We start from the raw sequence: 21,077 nt of genomic DNA on the forward strand, positions 1-21,077 counted from the left end.
GTTCCTTACGTCATTAACATTTAAAATAGTTCTCATTTTTATTTTAAATAGGCTTCTGTAATATAAAATCCAAAAAATGCTCTCTTGAACATGCATTTTGCATGACTTTTGGAAATCACCTAGACGGTACACTTGATCGTCTGTATGTATCTGCCGATCTGTACCAATCGACTACAAAGCCGGCTCCTATAACGTCTCGATACATACACTCGGAAAGATAGTAAAACAGATGGAAAAAATATAATAACCAAATTATTTTTTTAGAGTGGTAATTTTCTGACGCATATAATTAATATAATTTGTTTATAGGAGAGAACCTAGCGACATTATTTCCACATCTAGGCGTTCGTTTTTTTAAAATGACAGTTGTGTCGGAATTTAATTCGACTTTAAAACTGACTTATTTCTCTCTCATATTTTTAATAGGCTTTTAAGAAAAAAAGTGCCAACCTCAAAACGATTAAAATTTGTTAATAAAAAAAGTGCCAACCTCAAAACGATTAAAATTTTTTAATAAATCATAATTTAAAGAAAAATTGCTCGGTGGAACAAAATTTTGGACACTTTCAATGCGTAGATAAACGTATCGAGGGGTTCTAGACTCGTCGGTATAAAATGATGTACTTACATCAAAACTTGATGGTGGGGGGGTATCGATAGTATAGCTAACTTCTATTTTTATTTATTTATTTTTTTTTAGAAAAAAGAAATATTTGCGTTCTTATGATTTACCCAAATATTTAATTTTGAGGGCCATTTTCAACGAGTTGTAAATAACTCACTATTAGAAAATGGAATCGAGTTGGGGTAGAGTGGGATTCGAACCGCGGACCTTCGGTCCGTGAGTCCGAGACACTAGAGCCACAGGACCACAACCCGATAATTTGCATAAATTATGGAAAAGGAAGTATTAAATAGTATCTTTCCATGTTTTTTTTTTCTTCAAATGTCTGAACTTTAGAATATTCCGTCTTTTACTAGTGGTAACGCGATGTTACATCACCGCGAACAGAGCTATCGCTTCGCGCGCAATTCCGTTCAGAATACCAGCCCTGCTTCTCAGATATCTCGGCGAGACACTCCCTCATGTTGGAGAGGGTTCAGAAAAAAATTCTGAGGTATCTCTACATGAGGGAGTATGGTAGTTATCCGTGGCTCTATCCCACTGGGTTCCTCTCGGGTATGCTTGGGACCAATAGTTTGCAACTTGGAAGGGATGGGTCTACACTGACTCATTTTTTCAGACTGTTAAGGGGTTTCATCGATAACTCGGCAATTTTAGAGAGTATCAATTTTTATGTTCCTGATGGCTATCTCCGACAGCGTCAGCACAGACTGTTTTACCTCCCGGTTTCCAGAACCAACCTGCCTCTGGTCATGCAGTCAAGCAGCTGAACATTATCACTTTTGAGTTTGACATCTTTCACATTAGCGAAACTATGTTTAAGAGGCAAATACTCTTGCTATTAGAGAGTATTTTTTTTAAATATTTTAAACATAAACATAAACGGCAAATCTGCCTTTTACAAACATTTATAATATTAACATATTTGGCATAATATATAAAATTAAAAAAAAAAAAAAAACATGAATTACCTTATACCCAAGATTTATAAAAAAAAATTAAACCAAAAATTTTACAAGATGTATATTTAAAAAATTAACCTAATAATTATACAGCATATTCAGTAGAAAGTTTAAATAATAAAACATTCTACAGTAAAACATCAAGAAAATTATAAGTAGTGTTTCACACAGCTAGGCAAAGTGAACAAAAAACTGTAAATATATATATTATGAAATGCATGAATAAATAAATATAATTACCATTCACCATCTTTGAAAAAGTTCAAAAGGTTTGTTCCATAGGAACAATACCCTACACTAAATATATCGGATATGTCGAACCATTGCTCAAGGGTTCTCAGTTTGATATAAACTTCCAATTTAACGTCTTAAATCCTTTGTTATTTGTTATGTTACTTTGTGAATAAATCATTTGAATTTGAGTATGAGATATTCTCTTGTAATTTAAAAAAAAAATAAAAAAATCATTTAGATTGGCAAAGCATACAACAGTAACGTCCCGTAAAATTTGCAATTTATCAGATTCCTTAGCGGGGCAGAGGAGTCTTCAGTGCGCGGGTGTTTTAGAAAACCCTGGCAGTACGCAAACGAATCCTTAAATCTTCAATACTTAACCACCGACTGCCTCTATGTGATCATGAAATGTCAGGATGTTGTTGGATTCAAAGCGTTGTTCTTTAAATTGTTATCAATCCATATTTCTGTACGTGGGGTGACCATAAAGCACCGTTCGACTGTGACCGTCCGCGACTCCAGCCTTATCTCGGTGTCCGTAACACGGCTGCGTCTGGGACGCGGGAATGCTTTTAGTTTTTAGTCCCGTCCGTGCATACCGCATACCCCCTCCCAAAGCCGCGTCACAGCCCAGAACAGTGACGCTAAGGACCGGGTGACCCAAACAAAAGGGGCTTATAATTTTGCCCCGAAAAAACATTGGTTCTCTACACATTATTGGTATTATATATTTTATTTAGTCTTAAAATAGTACAAACATAATAAATAAATGTCCTAATATTAACTTATTTATTAATTTCACGCCCTACGGGCTTTTACATATATTAGATATACATTTGAGTGCAGCAGTGAAACATAAGTATATACATTTAGTTAAAATTAAAGATAACATAAGAATAACTAATATATACAATAATAAGTCAAATTAAGGAAATTTACCAATTTAGGCATATGGGTACATAGAAAAATATTTTATAAATTAATTTATAATTGTCAATCGTTCAATGAAAGCGAGAGATTTGGGTGTACTGATGGATGATAAGCTTTTATTTAGAGATCACATAAATACAATAGTAGATAAGGCGTACAGACTTCTAGGGTTTATCTTACGAATCTCCAAGCCATTCTCATCACCAAATACATTCAAACTTCTTTACTATACTTATGTGCGAAGTCAACTCGAATTCGCTTCATTAGTATGGTCCCCTCAATATAATGTATATATTCATCAAATTGAAAACATTCAAAATAAATTTATCAGGAGCCTGGAATATCGTTTTGGCAACATTGAAAATGATTACGGCGCATCTTTGATCAATTTTAATATAGAATCACTAAAAGCGCCTAACATATGATTTAATTTTTATTTTCAAAATTCTCAATAATTTAGTTGATTCGCCATATCTTTTACAAAATATTGGTTTCCGTTGTCCTCTTCGCTATACTAGATTAAATTCCCTTTTTTATGTACTAACTTGTAAAAACAATTATACCTCGTATTCATTCATTAGACGTACCTGTAGAAATTATAACGGACTCAGTATTGATGTAGACATTTTTAACTGCACGTTGCATTTGTACAGAAAATTTCTTAATGGGGTCGATTATTTGGGATAGTTGCTGGATGTGCATCTTGAGTGGTTTATGCTATGTATATGTGCCGCATGTAATGTATATGTTTTATATGTGCGTTCATGTGTGTGCGTGGATGGCTCGGAGTGTACATTCGGTATTTTTATTTATTTTAATTTATTACCTCCATGGAAAACTCAAATGTCAACAATTATTCTTTTCTCACTTAAAATTCTTATTTATTTTTTTGTCACATTTAATGTTTATATCTTTTTAATTTATGAAAACTTAATTGGTCTTTTTATGTCAAAAAATTGTTGTTTTTAATACTTATTTTGTATGACTGTATGTTTTCTGAATAAAATAAAATAAATAAATAAAATAAAATAACCTTTTGAATACTTAACCTATATTTAACTAACTTATATCTAATTATTATTAAAACATACACTTATTATTAACATTTCCAAAAAATATACGTACACTTAAAAAGAAAACTTCTATAAAGCTAACACAAATAAGATTACTTTTTAAAAACCAACTTATTTGCTAAACAAATGTTTTTTTTAACTGACATTTAAATAAAATAATATTTTTATGCTCTCTTATTTCTAATGGTATTTCCTTATAATATAACAGTACAGCTCGGTGCATCAACGAGTTCTGGGTATTTGTTTTCTTACGAAATGGTAGTCTTACTTCATGTTTATTACGGGTATATATTTGGCCAACGATGGAAATTAAATAAAACAGAAATACAACAATGTTTGAGTATGTTCAAATGCTTGCAGACTGGCTGGATTTCTTCCCTATTCATATTTAAAATGCCATCCATTGACAGGTCATAAGCCCTGCAAATGCCTAGACTTCCATATTCCCTTCTTAACCTATAATTGGACTTAATGATATGTATTGATAATAAAATTGTATCTTATCTTTATATATAAATAGTCCAGATCTTGTCTCGATGTCCCTTATGTTTGTCAATGCTTCTTTCTTTTTTTCTTTAAATGTTTTAAACTACTCTTTTATTGTAATATTTAAACCTTATAAATTGTATACATGGACAATGTCCGTCAATAAATAAATGAATAAATATATATAATTCTTCTGTACGTGTGATGTCACTGAACTCTTTTTAAATGACTTAACCGATTTACGTGCGGTTTTCAGAGAAATATAGATCTTTGCGCCGTGCGTTTTCATAGCTATTAAAATCTTCAATCGAATATGTAAAAAAAAAGTTAGGAGCATAAATGTACAATCATCGATCTACCAGGGTTGCATTTGAGGAGAATGCATTTGCAAAAAAATGGAAAGATGTTGTTTTTTATGTATAAAAAAGTTTGTTTTTGAATGTTTACAAACAGCATTTGTTTTTTGTGGATCTCTATCAGATTCTTTTATTAAATTCCTTATAGTTTCTACACATTTATTTCTTTTTACTGGATTTTTGATAATACTAAAATAATATTAAATTCATACATAAGTACACCCCTCTGTTGGTGAGAAGACCGGAGTTTGACGTTTGCAAAAAGAATGCCATATTTGAAAAAAATATATATTTTATGTTATGGAATTCTACCATAAAAAGTACCCATGTACCTACTTAAATTCAATATTTGAATATTAACAGTTTTTAGTTTTGGAATTTAATCACAAACTAGTACCTAGCTACCTACTTATCAATGAAAAGTATTTTTCCAAGGTTATAGCAGGCAAGCCAACGTTCGGGCAGGACAACGTCTGTCAGCTCCGCTAGTAAATGTATAAATGTCTGTTGGCTTTCCAATAAAATAAAATAAAATACGCAAATTAAATTCCGAAGCACAAATTTGTAAATAGTGAAAATAATTTTAATATTTTTTTGTCCCACCCGTTACGTCGCGCCTTTTCCAGTGCGTTGTTATCTTAAGACATTTTTTACACTGACAATATATTTTATTTCATCTGCGACACCTCTTAACTCTCGCGTAGAGATGTGTCCGAATGCCGAATAGCTGTTAAGAGCTGCCCGGTAGGTCGCGACCCCTGCCGAATGTATCGATTGTACCGAATGGCGATATCTATCGTCATTACATCTCTATTATACTATCGGAACACCTTTAACAATAAAAGTTCCTATTCATTCCCCGTCCTTTTATTTCTCGAGATTTAAAAGATGATACAAATATCCCATTGTGCCGTATTTGGTATACTAAAACGATCTCAACAATGTATAAATTTATTTTAATTTGTTATCATTTCGGGATTGATTGATACCCAATTATTTTATTTTATTGTTTAAATCGTTAAGCTTATTTTTATTACATATTTTATTTGGTAATCTGCCGGTCGAAAAGTAATTTTGTTTTAGTTTAACAAAACCTTTGAGCACACTTTTTATAAAAAAATATTGTTTTTATTTCTGTCAATTTATTTAATTTTTTTAATGGTGTGATTTTGAATACAGCGCGCTTCAAAAAGGCAAAATTTGTATGTTTTTTTTTTTTTTATATAGTCTACAGCCATAAGCTCTTTCACATTGTTCGAAACATGCAGATTATTTATACACGGTTTTTCAGGTCCATACCGCGTAACTTTAGAAAAACATTCCTTATGGTAAGCTTTAAAAAAAATCCTAATATTCTTTTTCCAAAAACTAATTTTAAAAATATATATATATATATATCGTCTCAAAAAGGAGTGAATCTTTCATTTCTCGGACTAGCATCCCTCCCGCAAACCCCTACCCCTCTTCGACAAAAAAAAGCAAAATAAACGTATTTGACCAACGAAGCGATACGCACCAGACGCGGACAAGGGAAGCGGCTGGGTAGGAGAGGGGTAGGGGTTTGTGGTAGGACTGCTTGTCCGAGAAATTAACGATTTTCTACATTTTAAGATTACAATTTTTATTTATTTTTATTTTTAAAAATGACTTTTTGGAAAATTTTTATTAGGAATTTTTTTAAAGCTTACTATTAGGAATGTTCCTCTGAAGTTTCGCGGTATGGCCCTGAAAAACCGTGTATATAATATATGAAAGGCAATGCTCGTATGTGTGTCCTCTATGGACTGAGTAACTACTGGGCTGGTATTCCAAACGCTCTCGCGGCCGTATTGTCTCGTGTATTTACATGCAAAATACACGAGAAAAACTGTTTTCTCGTGCCGCGAGAGTGGTTCAGAATAGCACCCCTGGACCGATTTACATGCGGCTTTCAGCGAAATGTAGGTCTTTGCCACGAGCATACTTATAGCTATTAAAATCTTCAATTTACATTTTTACATTTTTTTTTTGCACCACAACAGGCCAGGAGGCCTAATTACAGTGGTGAATTACATCACAGAGCACCCAGGCTTGAGAAAAATCACATTTTAATTTTTGCGTTCTCACCGGGAATCGAACCTTCCGTGCGTGAATCAAGCGTCTTGACCACTACACCACGGAGGCCGCCAATTTATATTATAGTTGGATATAAAAAAATAACTGATTTTGAAACGACAAAATCTCCCAAAATTTGTGAATTTTGGTTATTAATTATATCAACATGTTTTGCGGCTTAAATTATATTTTCCATATTTTGGAAATAGTCTACTTTTGAAAAAAATATAAACCCTCCAATTAACATCGATTACATTAATGCATGTTCCAATATTTCTAACAACGAAATATAAACTTGCCAATCACATTTTTTTACGATTCACATCTTTTGTGGACGTATCCACTCCACTGGGCCCATAGGGCACGTTCCGGAGGGTCGAATTCAACATTCAGGAGCGTAAATAAATAACTCACTCGCATTGAGTAATCATTTTATATTATATATCACAATGAGATCAATCTATGGGTTTCTTATCCATCGCAATCAGGTTTCAGTAATGTTTCACCGACTTAAATTATAGATTGCATAAATGGTTGATAAAATTTTAATGCGTTCGTTTTGAAAATGTTGAATTTAAGTACGCGCAAGTATGTATAATTATATTTCACCAGATTTAAATGCGGATATCATTTTGAATTATATAAATTAAGAATTAATGGCCTACTTTTTTCGTTATACAAATTACTAGCTAGTGCTTCGCCAGCTGTTTGCTTGTCCGCGCACAACGCAATGGTCTAGCGGAGTTTTTTTTTTATTAAACAAAAATATATGCGTTCTTACGATTTATCTAAATATTAAATTTCAAGGCCCATTTTCAACGAGTTGTAAATAACTCAATGGTGAATCGGTGTAAGAATTCACTTTTTGCGATTTAAATAAATTTGTGATTTATTTATTTATTTATTAACGGACATAGTCCATGTATACAATTTATAAGGTTTAAATATTACAATAAAAGAGTAGTTTAAAACATTTAAAGAAAAAAGAAAGAAGCATTGACAAACATAAGGGACATCGAGACAAGATCTGGACTATTTATTTAGTGCTCGTTTAAATCGTTGTAAACATAAACCAAAAAAGTCCAGATCCTGTCTTGATAGCGGACACTTAAATTATTTTATCCAAAACTGACAATGTGAGCTAGCGGATTATGCTGGTCAACAATCTATTAAGATGTACTCAAACCAGAAAAAAAATATATGTTTTAACATTATGTTTTTTAAACCTTTTTACTTAAACCAGAAAAAAAAAAAATGTTTTAACATTATTTTATAATATATGTTTTAACCTGGTGTTGAGTCTTCTTCCTTGTCGGCGATCAGCTCACGCTATCAGGGAAACTGGTGGTCAGGAGTATGCACACAACTGTCTGGCGTCTGGAGGCGGCGCGGCAGATGATGATGAATGGCGATGGATGGTAAAATGTTTCCGGCGTTGTGCGAGTTTTAACGTTAAGTTAAATTAACTTTCACGGCGAAATAGCGAAAAATACTTTTCGACGATTCGAAAAGTACTGACAGTACGTCAACTAATATATTTTAATGTAATGTTTTTTGTTCATAAAATGATTAATGGTCATACCTCAAAAGAATTGACTCAAAAGGTTTTTTCTAATCAATGTGAACATGCATATAAAACAAGAAATAAACATGAAGTAAGACTACCATTTCGTAGGAAAACAAGTACACAGAACTCGTTGATGCACCGAGCTGTACAGTTATATTATACGGAAATACCATTGGAAATAAGAGAGCAAAAAAATATTATTTCATTTAAATGTCAGTTAAAAAAACATGTGTTTAGCAGATAAGTTAGTTTTTAAAAAGTAATCTTATTCGTGTTAGCGTTATAGAAGTTTTATTTTTAAGTGTACGTATATTGTTTAGAAATGTTAATAATAAGTGTGTTTTAATAATAATTAGATATAAGTTAATATTAGGACATTCATTTATTATGTTTGTACTATTTAAAGACAAAATAAAAATAAAATATATAAAAAAGCATGCGAACACAACTCGTTGAAAAAGCGAAGAGAGCGGTAGGACAAGCAGTGTTGCCAACCAACAAAATGTCCCGTCAGGCGTGGCAACCTCACAAAAACAAAATTAGCCAGTATCTACTCACATGCGATTCTTCTGGCTAAAATACATCGAAACGAATTATCGGCTCAACCACTCACTACTAGAATATGGAAATCAAGGGGTAGAGTGGGATTCGAACCGCGGACCTTCGGTTCGTGAATCCGAGACACTAGCCACGGGACCACAACCCGATACGCGTTGTGTTCGTGATGGCGTACCAAAAGGTCGCAGGCGCAGCGCAAGCTAGCGGGTTCGTTCCCTTAACAAAATATTCACAATACAATAGATGTTTATGTATAAATTTTCACAAAATTGCCCATACTTAACACTATAATTAAATTTTGTAAAAAGGGCAGTTTGTGTTCGGTGGTCTCGGGGGCGTAAAGGTTAAAAATAAATAAATAAAAACAACATACCGATATTAATTTTATTTATTTATTTAACATCGACACTGGTGCCCTTAAGGTTCCGGTGAAAAAACATGGAAATCGCTTGTTTTGCAAGTACAAATGTTTTGAAAAATACTCTTTAAAACATATTTTAACGATTTTACGACGTATTTTTCAATGTACATACTTTTTTGTACCTAATTCAAATTTAAAAATACTTTCTCCCTTTTTTGTAGCACCAAATTTAATAAAAGTATGTATTATAAACATAAAAATATTTTTAATAAATGTAAAATAGGTACTAAGAATATCCAAGTTTTTCAGGGCCAGACCGCGAAACTTCAGAGAAACTTTCCTCATAATTGATGAACATTACGCATAAGCTTAGAATAGGCGGCCTCCGTGGTGTAGTGGTCAAGACGCTTGACTCACACACGGAAGGTTCCGGGTTCGATTCCCGGTGAGAACACAAAAAATGAATGTGATATTTCTCAAGCCTGGGTGTTCTGTGATGTAATTCACCACTGTAATTGGGCCTCCTGGCCTGTTGTAGTGCAAAAAAAAAAAACTTTCTATAGTCGCCATCCCAGCCGTGTGCCGAGTATAACTTTATGCGTGATTTATAAGTAAGAATGTAGTACTATACCACTCTTATTCCAGTGGCGAATGGTGATTTTATTTAGAGGTAAGCTATAAAAAATATCATATATTATATACATAAATGATATTGTCGAAACATTAAAATATTCAAAAATAAGACTCTTTGCAGACGATGCCTTAATATATATATCGGGAGAAAATTATAAAACAATTATGGACAGACTAAATCATGATCTTAATAGTGTATCACTGTGGCTAAAAATTAATAAATTAAAATTGAATGTTAACAAAACTAAATATATGAATATAGGAAACAAAAGAATAGAAATTACACCATCAATTGTAATAGAAAATGAAAAACTTAATGAAGTCACTGAAATTAAATATTTAGGTGTAATGTTGGATTCAAAACTTACATTTCACCAAAACGCTAAGATGGTAATAAATAAGATTGCAAAAAAAATATCAATTTCGGGAAGGATCAGAAGATTTATTGATAAGGACTTCTGCAAAACTATTTACAAAGCAATTATTGAACCACACGTTAACTACTGTAGTAGCATTTTATTTTTATCAAACAAAGAAAACATAGATAAACTAACTGTATTACAAAATAAAGCCTTTAGAATCATTTTGAAAAAAAACAGATATACGTGGGTAAAGTCGATGGTAAATGAAATGAAATTATTAACATATAAACAAAGAATATTTTACAATACAATGATATTTGTTCATAAAATTATAAACTCTAATAAAAAAACAGAATTTTGGAAAAAAATTGATCGGAACCAGCATGAACACGATCACAATACTAGAGAAAAGAACAAAATTAGACTTCCATTTAGGAAAAAGGCAAAGTCACAAAATTCAATTTTATTTAAAGCAATTAAAAAGTATTACGAAATGGAAAAAAATATTTTTAATGAAAAAAACATATCAAAATTTAAAATAATGGTCAAGACATATGTGATAAACAATTTATAAATTAAATATATTTTCAATGTTATTATTAGAACACACATAACAATATGTATGATATGTGTGCCCTACTTTAAGATTTAAATAAATAAAATATATTTGTACCTACATAGGAGGTACATAATATAATGTAAGTAATATATACAATAAATTGATATTTTTCTGTGGTTCTGTGTGATACAAAAACTCTCATCCATGAAATCAACTCAAACGATGTAACTTCGTGATATATTATATTATATAGATATATTCTCAATTACTTTAATTTATAATTCATTAAAAAATAAATAAAAAATAGCACTATGAATTCAGTCGATATTAGGTATTCAATCGAAATGTCAACTAGCCGCATTGTTCTAGTAATTACTAGTGCTAAAAACGGCCGCGTGGAGTGTTACATGTCCTGCAATATGACGCATGAAAGTATTTATGGTCTTATGTCAAAAGTACCATCTCAAAGAAAAATAGTCCTTAAGAAACAATGTTTGAAATACTATTTTCCTAATCAAGAATCTTCAAATAATTTGTGTAATCTGTAAGTTTAATCTAGGAGAAAAAACCCGCACTGGGGTTAATACATTCAAAATATAGTATACTTATTTGTATGAAAAAATAAGCTGAAATAATCGGCTAGTTTCTTGGCTCACCGCAGGAGCTGGGCGCGCTTTATTAAAATTTATATTTATATTAGGATAAAAATACAAACGGTGGAAATGATTGAAAATAAATGGTAATTATTTATTTGTTTTCTGTTAATAAAGTTACAAAAAACATTATTATGATTAGTTAAATATAAAGGTAAGCTGTGCATAATCGCTTCTATACACGGTTCGCCCCTGTCTCATTCTACCACTTTGCCTAGGCATCATTTTATACCAGGGCCGCGATTATAAACGCTATCTTCATCGGTACATATCGAGACGGTATAAACTAAAATCGATATTTATGTACGAAAATGTGTTTATTTGTATGTAAAGTATCTTCGTCGGTAATCTGTAATTAGACATGTTTAGAAAAAAAATGCAAACATGTTCTATTTTTCATACAGAAACCTTAATTTTACTTTGTAGATAAAATTTATTAAAAATTTTAACTTCCCATCAGAGGTCGGTGCATTCGACTTGCAATGCTTAAGGTCCTAGGTTCGTTTCCTCGTGGGGTGGACGCGAATTGTTGGTTATAAATGAGGTTAAATACTGCAATATTTCATTGTTCCTGGACCGGCGCCTGAAGCGTAAGACTGATCACCTTACCTTCACGTAACATACTATCAAGATGATATGCATTTCTATTCACTATCTCCCTTTGTTAACCATGGAGTTGATACAGTGCTTTATTTATATAGTTTTTTATTGCTTAGTTCTTGGCATGAACACTTGACAAACTTACTACTATGCTCTATTTTTTATAAATGTATTGATATCATTCTAACTTTGCTAGAATTCCACTCGTCCATGCGCTTTGTAGCTGCACGATGATTGGTTATCAAGCTTTCATATACCAACTTTAAAATACCTAAATTTTATAAATGGGGTCTAGAATTCCAATCGTCTATGCGCTTAGTAGCTGCAAGACGTGTTGTAATCTTACTCCTTTTTATTATTCATATTATTTTTATTTTTTTTTAGTATCATTAATACACTAAATTTATTTGTCAATTTTTAAAATGTGTAAATGGGAGCTAAATTTCTAACTGTCTATGCGCTCTGTAGCTGCAAGACGTCCTGTAATCTAGCTCCTATCTGTTATAATTTTTTATTGATCTTAATTGAAAACGAGGAACTAGAATCCCAACCGTCCATGCGCTCTGTAGCTGCAAGACGTACTGGGATATTTATTAATTGTACAGCGCCCTTGAGGTGATTTTCACAAAAATTGCGCTAAATAAATTATCCAACTATATATATGTTCTAACGCAGTCCTCTATACACCACTGGATGAGGAATGAGAAATGATGATGATGATTAGATGATGACATGACCAAGAGTCAAACCAAAGGATTTCATGCGGTCAAACACAAGATGGTCATTTGGCCAGGCACACAGTAGCCAGTAGCTCAATCACTAATAACTATCGAAATGCTTAAAAATATGCTAAGCATTTCAGCGCTCACAATGAACATGCTTAAGTTATCGCAGTCATAAATCATGACTAGACAGGTGCCATCGTTTTGTAGCAACAATTCACGGACGGTGTATACTTGTAATGCCGTATTAAATAGACTTCATGAACCCGGCAATAGTTATTCCCACGTATCTGATATATTTAGTGTAGGGTATTGTTCCTATAGAACAAACCTTTTGAACTTTTTCAAAGATGGTGAATGGTAATTATATTTATTTATTCATGCATTTCATAATATAAACAGTTTTTTGTTCACTTTGCCCAGCTGTATGAAACAATACTTATGATTTTCTTTTAGTATTACTGTAGAATGTTTTATTATTTTAACTTTCTACTGAATATGCTGTATAATTTTTAGGTTATTTTTTTAAATATAAATCTTGTATAAGTTTAAGGTTTTTTTTTTTAATCTTAGGTATAACGAAATTTACGTTAAAAAAAAAATATTAAGCCAAATCTGTTAGTATTATAAATGTTTGTAAAAGGCAGATTTGCCGTTTATGTTAGTAAAATTAAATAAGTCAACGCGTGTGTAATCTCTAAGTCAACGCTTTTGTAGCCAAATGTCAAGAAAAGCAGTCGCCATAGTAGTTGTAATTTAATCTTCACTTTTTTGTATTGGATACTCCTTACTATTTTGCAAGTGCAATATATTTTATTTATTTTTTTACAGTAAACGCTAATTTTTTCGCCAACGAACTGTATTTATTTACGAGGAAAACAAAAAACAAACCGACACGAGCATACACTTGGAGATTACACACGCGTCGACTTATGACTGCGATAACTTAAGCATGTTCATTGTGATCGCTCAAATGCTGAGCATGTTTTTAAGCACGTCGATAGTTATTTGTGATTGAGGTACAGGTTTACAAGGCCCCGCGTGTAGAAAGTGGCGTGAGGGTCGCTCTAACAATTTTCCGCCTTGTAAAACTAATTTAAGACTTACAATAGAACCGGTAATGAGAACTCTGGCGTCGGTCATAATTATCGATCTGTTGTTGTATTTTTTTCATTATTATAATTTTCATTATCATTTTTACACATCGACGGTATGTGTAAAATGCAACCCGGCAATCCCATCCTCATCTAGAATATTCTAAACGTAGTTTATACGATTTAAAAAATTTCTTTAAGTAAAAAATAAAACGCTTACGTTCTTAATTTTTTTTTACCTAAATATTATTTTATTTAGATACTTCGTCCGTATATCAGTACCAATGAAGCTTATTATGATTAGTGCTATACAAGCTCCTGACGTCACTGCGTCCTGTGAAGATCTATTGTGACGGGTCCCCGTAAATAGTTCTCGCCTTCCCAGCCCAGCAGCACAATCACAAATGACTATCGACGTGCTAATTAGCGGCGTGATTACAATTTTTCACCGTGGTTGTTTATCGTATGCGCGGTCACAATGAAACATCCGTGAAAGTTATCGATCGGGATTATTATATTCGTTTAATATTGTGATACTTCAACTTGATGCTTGGCAACACCTAATATTAAATGTCAAAATTCAAAATATTTACGTTTTGCAAAGCATAATCAATCACATATTTGAATTTTACCCTTGTAAATATGGAGAATATTCATAAACTGTATGTAAAATAATTTAGTTTTATTTTTTTGTTCACAATTTATCATGCTATTTATTTGATTTGGATCAAATTGAGAAAGCTATTAAACGAAACAATTGTTGAAGGCGTTCGGCGTTTTGCAACGCGACCGCGATAACTTCAGCGTGTTCATAATTGTTTGTTGTGATCGCTCAAATACTTAGCACGTCGATAGTCATTTGTGATCGAGCCCCAGGTCTACAAAGAGCCTGTAGCTCTATCACAAATAACTATCGACATGCTAATAAGCGACGTGATAACAATTTCTCAGCATTGGTATTTATCGTATTTATTTTATTTTTTATTTTATTTATTTGGATAACCAACAGCTATAATTATCTCATATTTATATAACAAAACAAATAACAAATAAGCCAATTACAGGTTTTCACAAGTAGCATCACAGTAAGTTAAAAAAGATTCTCGAACATAAAATGAATAGTAATTAAATGTAAATTTAAAAGAAAAGAAAAAAATACTACGAGTTATTTCGAAAGCAAACGCCGCACGTTATTAAGATTATTTTCAAATAAATCTATGTTAAATGATTTATTTATTACATTAAAATTATTAAAAGTTCGCCATAAATATGAATTTTGCCTATAATTAGATGAAACAAGAGGTATGTGTAGAAGAGGGTTATTTCTTAAAACTTTGGAAGGAACATTGATAGAAAGTTTGCATAGTAGTTCAGGACAGTCGATTGATTCGCGATCACAATGCAACATCCGTAAACACCTAATATTGAACGTCAAAATATTTACGTTTCGCGGTGTATAATCCTCCGGCGGCCTCCGTGGTGTTGTGGTCAAGACGCTTGACTCACGCACGGAAGGTTCCGGGTTCGATTCCCGGTGAGAACACAAAAGTAAAAAATGTGATTTTTTCTCAAGCCTGGGTTCTCTGTGATGTAATTTACCACTGTAATTAGGCCTCCTGGCCTGTTGTGGTGCAAAAAAAAATGTGAAAAATAAATCCTACTGCGCAATCACGCATTTGAATTTCACCGGTGTAAATATGGAAAATATTCCAAAACTGCTATTTTTATTCATTATTTTATCATGCTATTTATTGCATTTAGCCGGCTGTTGGCGAGCAAAATGTCAAGAAAAGCAGTCGCCATAGTAATTGTAATTTTATTTCAACTTTAGTATTAGATACTCCTTAATATTTTGCAAATGCAATATATTGTATTATTTTTTATAGTAAACGCTGATTTTTCGCCAGTGAACTGTATTTATTTACGAGGAAAACAAAAAACAAACCGACACGAGCGTTGACTTATGACTGCGATGACTTGAGCATGTTCATTATTGTTCATTGTGATCGCTCAGATGCTTAGCATGTTTTTAAGCACGTCGATAGTGATTTATGATTGAGCTACTGGCTACTGTGTGGAAGGCGAGAGTTTACATTTTGCTAAATCTCCCCCTCCAAGCCCAGATCCGTAAAGTATCGGACTATTAGATAGGGGGCGGGCTCTTTAACATCCTCAGGTTTAACCAGCGCAGTGGTCCCCCGAGAATGAGGCTCCTTTTTTGATGTAAAGCATCAAATTCACATGGAATATGATAGGTGTTTCCTTTTAAGAAAAAAATAAAAAGTTTGCGTTCTTAACATTTTAAACCCAAATATTATTTTACTTAGATACTTCGTCTTTATATAAGTACCAATGAACCTTGATTCAGTCTAAGGGCTTTATCTGCCGGTCAAAAAGTAAATATATTTTAGTTGCATATTTTATTTATTTATTCATAAAAATACCCACATATTACAACAAAAATATAATAATAACGTATCCCAAACTCAACAATGTTTGATTATGTCCAAATGCTTGCAGACTGGCTGGATTTCCTCCCTAGGGAGTTGTTCATATTTAAATTTATTTCAACAGAGAGGCAAAACTTTTTTGAGAAGGGAATATGGAAGTCTAGGCATTTACAGGGCTTATGACCTGTCATTGGCTGGTTTAAGTGGCCACTTTACACACTGTGTAACATTCACCATTCTGCCCATGTTTGAACATCGAGTCTAATAATCTACCCACTAATGTTAGAGACGCCCCTTCTTTATTTACATTTAAGTCGAGATTGAAATGTCACTATCTAAATATTTAAATTGTTCCTTTATCCTTCTTCTTTCCTTCCCATCCCCTCTCCTCTCTTCATAGTAAAGTGTTATTTTTTTTATACATATATTTATTTTTGTTAATCTTTGCTTTTAATTTTTGTATAAAATTGTAAGATTCAATATGTCCATGTATTTATAATTTTCTCAAACTGAACGGTTTGGGTAGGTAGGAAGAAATTGCCTTAAGGCAATATGCCCGCCCTTTTATGTATATTTATTGTATATGTATATAAAGTGTCAATAAATAAATAAATAAACATCCACATTTCCTCAACTCTTCCATCTGTTGACTTTTGTGAAAGTTTTAGCAACTTTCTAAAACAAGACAAGGACAATCAAGACTAATGAACCAGGGACTGAAATTATACAATAAACTACCAGACAAAACTAAACAAAAGACTCAGACAAACTTTTCAAAAGATGTAAAAAATATTATCTTGAACAACAGAGTATAAATGAAAAATGTATATATTATTTTATGTAATATGAATGTAATAATCCGTAAGGGTTTATAAATAAAATTTTCAAATAAAAAAAAAAGAGTTGAAACCTTTATCACGTGGGTGAGATTCATCCGGCTGAACCAAATCACCTACTAGGCAACGCCCGAAAACAATTTTCCAATTTTTATATACTTCTGCTTTTACCAGGTAGTAATTCAACAATGTTTGATTATCATATTCCATTCTCAAAAATGTTTTCCCTCTCTGTTGAAATTAATTTAAATATCCCAAACTCTATGAGGCCAAGGGCCCTGTGTTGAGTTGGGATACAACATAATGGAAAGTGGAATCACGCGCATAATTAAATAATAGCAAAAATTAAACTAAAATATTATTACATAAACATACATATATTTCAAAGGGCACCTGGACAACACGCTTAATAGTATATAAATCTATGCAATATCTCGCAGGAGTCTCCCGCAATGGTCTTTTCCCTTAGACAAAATCCAGAGATGTACACTCTTTCTGAAAATGGCTTTCGTTTTGGAGAACTTAATATGTTCATCCGGGACATTGGACACTCTTGGACAGAAATAAATTTCTCACAAAAAAACTTTATAGTTAATTTTTTATCAGAAATACCTCATAAAGTTATTGTTTTTAGCCAGTTTATTTATTTTTATTTTCTAATAGCGCGATTTTAAAACAACTGCGTTTTAAAATGCCAAAATCTCCTCACTTTTTATTGGACGAAATTTCCTGAAGCAATTTTTCACAGTGCTTCTTTTCGAATTTCAGTGAGGAGGTTCGGTGGTTTTTTAAAATTTTATTTGTTAGTATAGTGGAATATCAAACTGGGCCATTAAAAAAAAAACATTTTGATTCATAGTTTTATCAGCGCCATGACTTTTCACGCCACGCGCAAAATTTTGTAATCTTGAAATTACTTCGTCTGTGACGTCACAAGTTTTCTTCGTTGAGTTCTGTTGATCGGTGAGTTGGGTTCCTTTAAACCGGAAAAATATCACAACACTATCATTGGTTGATTCGTTCGAACTTGTGGCGTAGTTCAAAGTATATAACCCAGAAAAACTTATTGTGCATCTTAACGGCCGTGAAAATCTAAGAAGTTTAGTTCAAAGTAGTTTGTTTTTTTTTTCGTACATTTTCGGGAAACTTTTTTTTATTTATTTCTTAAGTTAGCTTATATTAAAACTAATATAAACTATTATGTACATTTACATCATCTATATATATTTACATTTCCTTACAGTAACTTATACATTTATTTTTAAATTCTTTCAGACACTTTTCATTCTTCATACATTCAGGCATCTCATCATACATTTTTAAACCCTTATACATCAAACAATTTTGCGACTCAGCTCTTTTCAATAATGGTAGTCTTATTTTATCCTTTTGTCTAGTAGCATATTCATGACAATTTTTGTTTAAGACAACTTTATCCTTAAAATATTTTGGTAATTTATCGTGAAAAAATTTATGTATAAATATCAACATATTAAATTTAAGTCTCCTTCTTACAGATAAACATTTTAGTTCATCTCTCATTTTTTTTACATTGCTATATTTATTTTTCTTAAGAACTATTCTCATCGCTTTATTTTGTAAAATTTCTAGTTTATTTAAATTTCCTTCGTTTGCTAAAAATAATATTGTTGAGCAGTAATCTATATGTGGAAGAATAATTGTTTTGTAAATTAGTTCTGCAGTATCTTTATTTAATTTATTTCTCAATCTACTAAGGAAAAATATTTTTTTTGATATTTTTTTATTAACGTGTTCAAAATTTGCATTTAATGTCAATTTTGAATCAAGTATTATCCCCAAATATTTCATTTCATTAACCTTTTCTATGGTTTCATTATCAATAAGTACATTCATCCTTGGGTTTGGCTTTTTCCTTCCTACCTCCATGTATTTTGTAACTTTGCCGAAAAATTTTCAATTAAATGCTCCAATTTTTACCGCGCCCCGTACAATTTCTCGTAGCATCACTCATTATTCCCACATTTTTACAAATTTATAAACAATTAGGTTAGTAGGTAAAATGCTGTCGAGATGCGAGCCCTCGGGCGAATGTGCGGTAAAACGATGTATGATAGGTGCACAAATGTCGAGATCCGTTAACTGTGTAAGGCTGAGACACGCATTATCGACAGAATCAAGCAAGGGGTGCTGCTTCGGTTTGGACATGTAGAGCGAAAGGTCAGCGAAAAAACGGCTAAAAGGATCTACGGTGCGAATGTTGATGGATGCAGAAAACGAGGAAGATCTAGAAAGCCATGGCACACGATCAAGTCCATCAAATACTTTAAGATGGACATGTCAAGAGTAGGAATAATCGGCGTGCGTGCATGAGAATATGTGTGAATGTAGAGGAAGCGAGGTCTGTATGCAAAGACAGAGTTTTATGGCTTTCTATCCTCTGCCTACTCTTACGGGGAAAAAAAAAACCACAACAGGCCAGGAGGCCTAATTACAGTGGTGAATTACATCACAGAGCACCCAGGCTTGAGAAAAATCACATTTTAATTTTTGTGTTCTCACCGGGAATCGAACCCGGAACCTTCCGTGCGTGAGTCAAGCGTCTTGACCACTACACCACGGAGGCCGCCTAATCATGACATGACTAATCCTTTGGTTTGACTACTGGTCATGTCATCATCGTATCATCACCATTTCTCATTCCTCATCCAGTGGTGTATAGAGCACTGCGTTAGAACATCAAATGCATATTATCCTTATTGTATGTTGCGTGAAGGTAAGGTGATCAGTCTTACGCTTCAGGTGCCAGTCCAGGAATATTGAAATTTTGCAGTATAGAACCTCATTTATAACCAACAATTCACGCCCACAAGGAAGCGAACCTAGGACCTCGGGCATGGTAGGCGTATTGAATGAGAGACGGACCAATCTTCACTCGATTCCTTTTTTAGGGATTTTCACCTGAGAGTAGCCGTCGAGTCGAAAACTCTCGTCCAGGGTTCTGGCTCTATTTGAAATACACAGAACTGTATTCTTCGACCGTCTGGACGCGAAAACGGACCAGGACCTGGTCATGTAAGAGTGTAGAGTAAGAAATTAATTTTATTGAAATCTCGGTGCTCCGTGCTCTATTGGTGGAGCCATAATGAAAAGCGAAATATGGATTTAAATTGTCTGCTGCAAATAATAGCAATATATCTACACGACTATCTAGATATAGATTTATCTACATAGATATATACATACATATTATATATAGAGCTAATACAATAGTCGGGTCAAACAGACGTAACTGAGGAATAAACGAAGCTATATTCATAAGCGAGGAAAAATGTACTTTAGTACATATGATTGGACGAAAGTCACGCGCGAATTTTTCATTTTATTTTTATAATAATAATGATAGTTGTCGGCCTCGTGGTGTAATGGTCAGTGCATTTGCCTAGCATGCAAGAGGTCTCGGGTTCGATTCCCGACGTGGTTGATATGAACTATTATTTAAAAAGGTGTTTTCACACTAGAATAATTCATAGTATCAGGACTGGCACCCGAAGCGTAAGTCTGATCATCTTACCTTCATGTAACAAAAATGATCAACATACGCTGCGATTGGTGTATCAATGCAGCGCCCTATGCACCATTAGGTGCGGAAAGGGAATGATGATAATGAATGATAGTCTTTATTCAAGAAATTACACGCCTTCTTACAATATTAATACATTATGGGAATAAATACATGTTTGTTCCGATAAACTGTGCTCAGACATTAATTTTACTAAGATTCAAATAAAAGAGTACAGACATAATATTGTACACATAAAATAATGAACCTATGTTTTTTTTTTGTTTTTGGTGCTTTAAAAAAAATAAAGAAGAAAAACAGTATTACGAAGAAAAAAAGAAAAAAACTCAACACAACCAAAAAAAATGTCACCGTAGTATA

At 32.7% G+C, this 21,077-nt stretch overlaps 1 non-coding gene across 1 annotated transcript; it reads left to right on the plus strand.

Annotated features, from left to right (window-relative positions):
• Positions 1-20,545: 20,545 nt before the first annotated feature.
• Positions 20,546-20,618, plus strand: TRNAA-AGC (transfer RNA alanine (anticodon AGC)). The gene has a single exon. It is a non-coding gene; the product is annotated as a tRNA-Ala (tRNA).
• Positions 20,619-21,077: the final 459 nt, after the last annotated feature.

The sequence above is a fragment of the Micrasema longulum genome, unplaced genomic scaffold, assembly GCF_059751315.1.
Source record: "Micrasema longulum isolate JH-2025_06_02 unplaced genomic scaffold, ASM5975131v1 h1tg000140l, whole genome shotgun sequence".
Classification (NCBI taxonomy): Eukaryota; Metazoa; Arthropoda; class Insecta; order Trichoptera; family Brachycentridae; genus Micrasema; species Micrasema longulum.